We start from the raw sequence: 6,301 nt of genomic DNA on the forward strand, positions 1-6,301 counted from the left end.
ACATGCACTTTTTTTTACGACAGGCAATTACTCAGGAATGAGACTCTGTTTGTTGGCCTGTTCCCCAGACAGACTCAACATGTCACTGCAACCCCTCTCTCTCTCTCTCTCTCTAAGCCAGTATGATAAGTCGCAATGGAGTAAAAAAGAACCTTGTGAAATTGTTTCATTACACTGTAAAAAAAAAATTTTTAACCGTAAAAGACATTTGTTATTTGGATAAGTTTCCGTACTATATACTGTGAATAACTGTGATAGATCGAACTGCATTTAATTAAATACCATTAAATTTCGTTTTTGGAAGTTAAAAAAAAAAAGTCATTGTATAATTTACAATGAAAAAACCTAAATTGACATTCCCACAATTCCACTTCACATGTATTTTTTTTTTTTTTTTTTTTTGTGGAAATAAATAGTTACATACACTCACCTAAAGGAACACCTGTTCAATTTCTCATTAATGCAATTATCTAATCAACCAATCACATGGGAGTTGCTTAAATTATTTTATGGGTGTGGTCCTGGTCAAGACAATCTCCTGAACTCCAAAATGAATGTCAGAATGGGAAAGTAAGATCAAATATATCAAATATATATAAATCAAATAATATAAATCAAATATACTGTACTATATATTTTTATTTTATATAAAATATATATTTTACAAAATATTTTTACTCTAAAATTGCTATAAAATCAAAGCCATAAATCTAACCAAGTTATGTCCCAAATTTGAAGTTGATATCACAAAAATTGAAGTTCCCATGAGATTTTGTTTAGGCGTAGTACCAAAAATAGCCACCGGGTGCCCTTGAATTCCATTGAATATTATATTTTAGACTTAGGATAATATATATATTATAATTTTTAGAGGATAATATTAAACTATAATTTTTTATTTTTTATTGAAAAATACTGGATTATATGTTTTATTATTCAACTTTTAGCATAAAAACTTAAGTTTCAATGATTACAAGTGGGTGCATCGACTTTATGTGACAAAGGTCAGACCTCCTGTTACGATGCAGACTTTTTTGGGTGCACTCTTGTCATAAATTCATCAATTACTCTCCCTACATAATTTGTAACACAAAGCAGGGGTGGAATATCTATTTAGAGGCCTTAGACCTTTCCAACGATATATAATTTGTCATAATTAGATTAATAGTAATATAGTGAAGTAAAGTTAGGCGTCCCGGTAGCGGGACGGTGACAGTTAAGGGGTTAATTTTAAGATGCATCTTAAAATTAAATGAAATTAAGTTAATTCTTCAAATAAGAGCATAAAACGTCGGTATAGGAGATCTCAACGTAAACAAATCCTTCATCTTTATGGATTCACACATCTGTTCTATATGCTTCACCCAGCTCTGACCTGTCACTGTCTGAATTATAGGGGTCACTCAGTAATGTCGGGGGCCTTCACAGTTCAATCGATGTGACCTTTCAACACTGTCTCATTATCAACAGCAAATGTTAGAAAGAAAACCTCCACAGGTTTATTGCTAAATATTTTAAACAGCACTTGCAGGAGTTTTGTGTGCAGGTGTGAGTTTTATATTTCACTTGCTCATGCAAGAGTTTTAAAGAAATTGCCAAATGACTGAGGCGAAAGGTAATGCGGTTTTAGTGGAGGTTTGGAAAGAGTGCAGGAGACACTGAACACCAGGTGAGATGTAACTCAATCTCACACAACGTTTTACAAAGATTAAGTTAAAATCTGCACCTGAACAAAACCTACACAACACAACACTACCGTTGGAACTTGGATTTTTTTCCCCATGTTTTTTTTTTTTTGAAAGAAGTCTCTTATGCTTATAGAAGCTGTATTTACTTGATCAAAATATTATAAAATATGAATACAATTTAAAATAACTATTTTAATATATTTATATTTTAATTTATTTTAAAATGTAATTTATTCCTGTGATGGCAAAGCTGAATTTTCAGCATCATTTCCAACACAGTCTCATGAATGATGCGTATCTATACCACAAATGTCATTTCTCGTGGCATTTATACGCCAAAAATGGTTTTTGCGTGCTTATGCTACGCACTAAAAAACCCTGGGGTAGGTTTAGGGGGTAGGGGGTGGGGAGTTCGTGCGTATTATACGCCAAAAAGTGCGTATCATATGCACGCGAAAAACGCGTATACACGCAAAAACTGTTTTTGGCGCATAAATGCCACGAGAAATGACATTCGTGCTAATAGATACGAACTTTCATGAGATCGTTCTTTCAGAATCATTATAAAAATGATAATTTGCTTAAGAAACATTTCTCATTATAGTCAATGTATTACTGATCACAAACTTTGAATGGTAGTGTTCAAATAAAGCAATTAATAAACGTATGTCCCAGTCTGACGTACATTTAAAAGAACCTTTTAGTCTTAGTCATTAAAAAGTTGACTCTTGCCAGTGTGGTTTTACTGTGTTCTGTTGTTACTCAGCAGCTATTGAACTTTTATCTGAAATTAACATAAAAAAAAAACCCATATATTTATGTAATTGGGCTTTTGATGAAAATCCAAATATACTCCAGGCCAAAAAAGCAAAACAAAAAGGGAGAAGCCAAAAATGGTAAAATATTTAGAAAATAACATCTGACCATTCCTCTTTATGACAACTTTTCATTTTTGGGAAGCAAGCCATTCTGCAATATTCTCCTGTACTTCAAAGCAAAAAATGTTTTTTCACATTGAAGAATCTCACCAATACCAGCAGCTAAAAAAGGCTTCCCACACAATGACACATCTTCCTCCATGCTTCACTGTGGTAGAGATACATTTATCATTATATTTCTCACCAGATTTTTGAAGACACCGCTCTGAAGCATTACCATGCAACTCGTGTTTCATTGCTTTCATAGCTCCCCAACAACTTCCCATTTTCTGCCAAAAACATTCTGTCTTTGATGTTTTTCTAAGACAGCAATGGCTTTTTAAGTAGTTCATTTGCTTAATTTGCTTAAATTTTGCTAGTTTTCTCACCAATATTTGTGGTTAAGACCAATAAAAGCTTTTTTCAAGCCAATTTCGGGCTTGGCCTGCACATTTGGCCTCCATGAGTGTTTCCGAGATCCAGTTCTTTGAACTATCCCAGGTCTCCCCTGCAGGTGATCTCGAACAGATAAGCTCTTTTCTTTCTCAATGTTTACTTTCTAACCGCACAACTAGTGACCTTTGGGGGAACAAAAACGGATCTGGAATGCAAATTAAAAGAAATTGGCTTTATGTGCCACTGCTTTCATGTATTTGGGGAAAATGTGGTGCATGATGAAAGACTGATGACACACACACACACAATGGATGCCCCCAGCCCTCACTGACACGAACCACTACATGAATCATAGTCAGAAACAGAGCACTCTATACAAAGCAATATGAAAAGCCGAACATCAAAAGAATCTTTCAACATTTGGGTCAGTGTAAGGCTCACTTCCTTCCAACCACCTCTTACTTTCTGAAATTAGCACATCTCTGCGAGTCCTGTTGCTCTGAGGGAGGACAGCTCAGATAATGATCTTATGATCTATAAATGAGACGTCCCTGAACACTTCTGCAGGGCTACAAAAACCTATTATCACCACACCAACCAGTTGTGGCCACCATTAGCACCCCAGACAGACCATTATGACCATTTAGCAAAATGTCAGCAATTCTGCTATAGGCTAGAAATGCTCTGTCTAAAGGAAACCATCAATAAAGGTTTCTGGGGAAGGTATGGAATAACACTGAAATGTCAGAATATCCATTGTACAACCAGGAAACATGGGTAAAAAACTAAAATCAATGTAAAATCAAACACGTGATCAACATGGTGGCACTCACGTGAATGTACAAAGTCGATGACAAACATTCTCTTTAAAGGGATACAGCGATATGAAATGAAATTAGTAGATATGTAGGTGCAACGTTCTTTATAGTCAACAGAATGATTAATGTTAAATGAGCGTTTGATGACTGAAAAAGAAGTCCTCTCCTCAGTAGATCACTATTGAACATCTTGGCCACATGGAATGGATTATTGCAATTCGCTTTACTACGGAGATGATGCTCAGGCACTTAAGCGTTTACAGAAAATCCAAAATGCCGCAGCAAAGGTGATAAACTCGACAAAGAAATATGATTCTGTGACTCCTTTATTATTTTCACTAAAGTGGCTGAGAATTATTTACAAAATCCTCGTCCTTGTTGTTAAGCTGGCTCCTGTGTATTTGTCCGGTTTGGTGTCAATCTACATCCCCACTAGATCCTTGAGATCAGAAAATGAACAATTTCTTTGGACAACCAAGACAAAAATACAAACACAAAGGTGATAGAGCCTTTCTCGAGCAGCCCCTAAATTGTGGAATAACCTTGAGGTGTGTGTGGGGGTGGGCGGGGATGGGGGGGGGAGTAATCTGATTACATAACTCACATTACTTGTAATGCATTACGTCAACACTAGGCATGACAGCATTACTCATAATTTAACATGTCAAGTTCCTTCTTCAGCCAGTCACACTTACTTATTACTTTCATGTGTATACACACTAAAATCTCTCTGTTCGTTATTCTGACAGCTGTAGGGGGTAAAAAGAAGCCAATGACTGACTGCTGTCATCATATCTGCGTCAGTTTCTTGGGGAACTCTGAGACAATTTCTAAAAATAGCCACCATCCGTTTTTTTTTTTTTTGCTGTGTCACAAGCTCTAGCTAAATATAGAAGAGTGTGACGCATTATGAAGACGCATAGTGTGATTTACATCATCACAGCTGCATCCCACCACTCTCACATAGATCTTGACCTTCATGAGTATGTAAATTCAGTCCAGTGGAAGATCAGTACGTGCGTGAGAATGAGAGATTGTGGGACCAATTCATTTAGGTTACCCAAAAGATTGTGTTAGCATGGATGCTGAGGGGAGTTATGTAACCATGTGCGGAAAGAGCAAGTGCTTCATTGTGACATTTTCCAGGAACAGGGCATTGATGCTGTTGTAATGATCCATCACTTAAAGAAACCATCCTGCGGAAAGCTACACAAAACACATCCATCACTGCACAACCAGTGGTAGATACTCACACATGCACAAACAAGTTGGAATTTATATGGTAATTACATAATCCTATCGTGTTTCTCGAGCCCACTTGAGCATAGTCATATTCTGACTGTGCATACATTACTGCATTAACCACAATCCAAGACCTAAGTCTCATCACTCAAATATGACACTCATATTATCTGTGCATATGCATTCTCATCACATTCTCAACCACTTACAAAAACAATGCGCTATAAAAAACAAATGGCCAGACTCTTCAACAAGTTCTCAAGTTCTCAAGATTAAGTCTCCACACAAAATTATATGTCCCTTGCTACGTTCAATTGTTCTTTCCCCAGCATGTTATTGCAGTGAACTGGTTAAAAGTGTATTTTATGCTTACACTGGCAGAGAACATAAAGTATTTGGGTGTGTTTGTCCATATTGTACCAGTCCTGCTCCTGGAGTTATTCCAGAAATTGCTGCTGCTGACCCCAGAACAGCCTGCTGATTCATCCACCTGCATTTCACCCTTCTCTTTTTCTTTTCTCTCTCTCTCTCCTGGTTCTCTCTGTTCCAGCACTGAACTTGTGAACTTCCATTTTAGTGCTTGAATGGCTGAGACATCACACACACTTAAACTCAAAATGGAAACATCTACGTTGACTGGTTTTACTCAAGTCAAAAATGTTATTAACATCACAGAATCAGCATAAACACATTAATTTATAAGAAATTAAGTTAATAGAAATAGCTCTTCGAGGTAACAACTGATGAAGCACGTTCAATAGCCTACAAACAGACATGCAAATATTGTTTTATGTAAAAGATAAATATGTAAATGTTAAATATGTTAAAAAATGTTAAATAAAAAAGATAAATATGTAAATAGATAAATGTATTGAGAGACTAACCTTAAAGGGGATAGTTTTTTGTCTGAAAATAAAAATTCTGTTACAATTTGCTCACCCCCATGTTGTTTCAAACACATAACATTTTGAAACAATATATATATATATATATATATATATATATATATATATATACAGTGTTGTAGTCGAGACTCGGACTTGTCTCGTACTCGAACATTTTTTTTTTAGGACTCGGAATTATTCCCGAGTCCACTCGAGTTCAATTAAAAATATTTATCATGATTATTAATGTATGTTAATAAAATATTTCTTTAAATTGATTGACACGCCCAGTGATTGGTGATTTTCTAGTGCGCAACTGCGCATGACAAATTGTAATAAAATTACTTTTAACACCA

Source organism: Pimephales promelas, chromosome 18 (genome assembly GCF_988280905.1).
Source record: "Pimephales promelas chromosome 18, fPimPro1.hap1.1, whole genome shotgun sequence".
NCBI classification, from domain to species: Eukaryota; Metazoa; Chordata; class Actinopteri; order Cypriniformes; family Leuciscidae; genus Pimephales; species Pimephales promelas.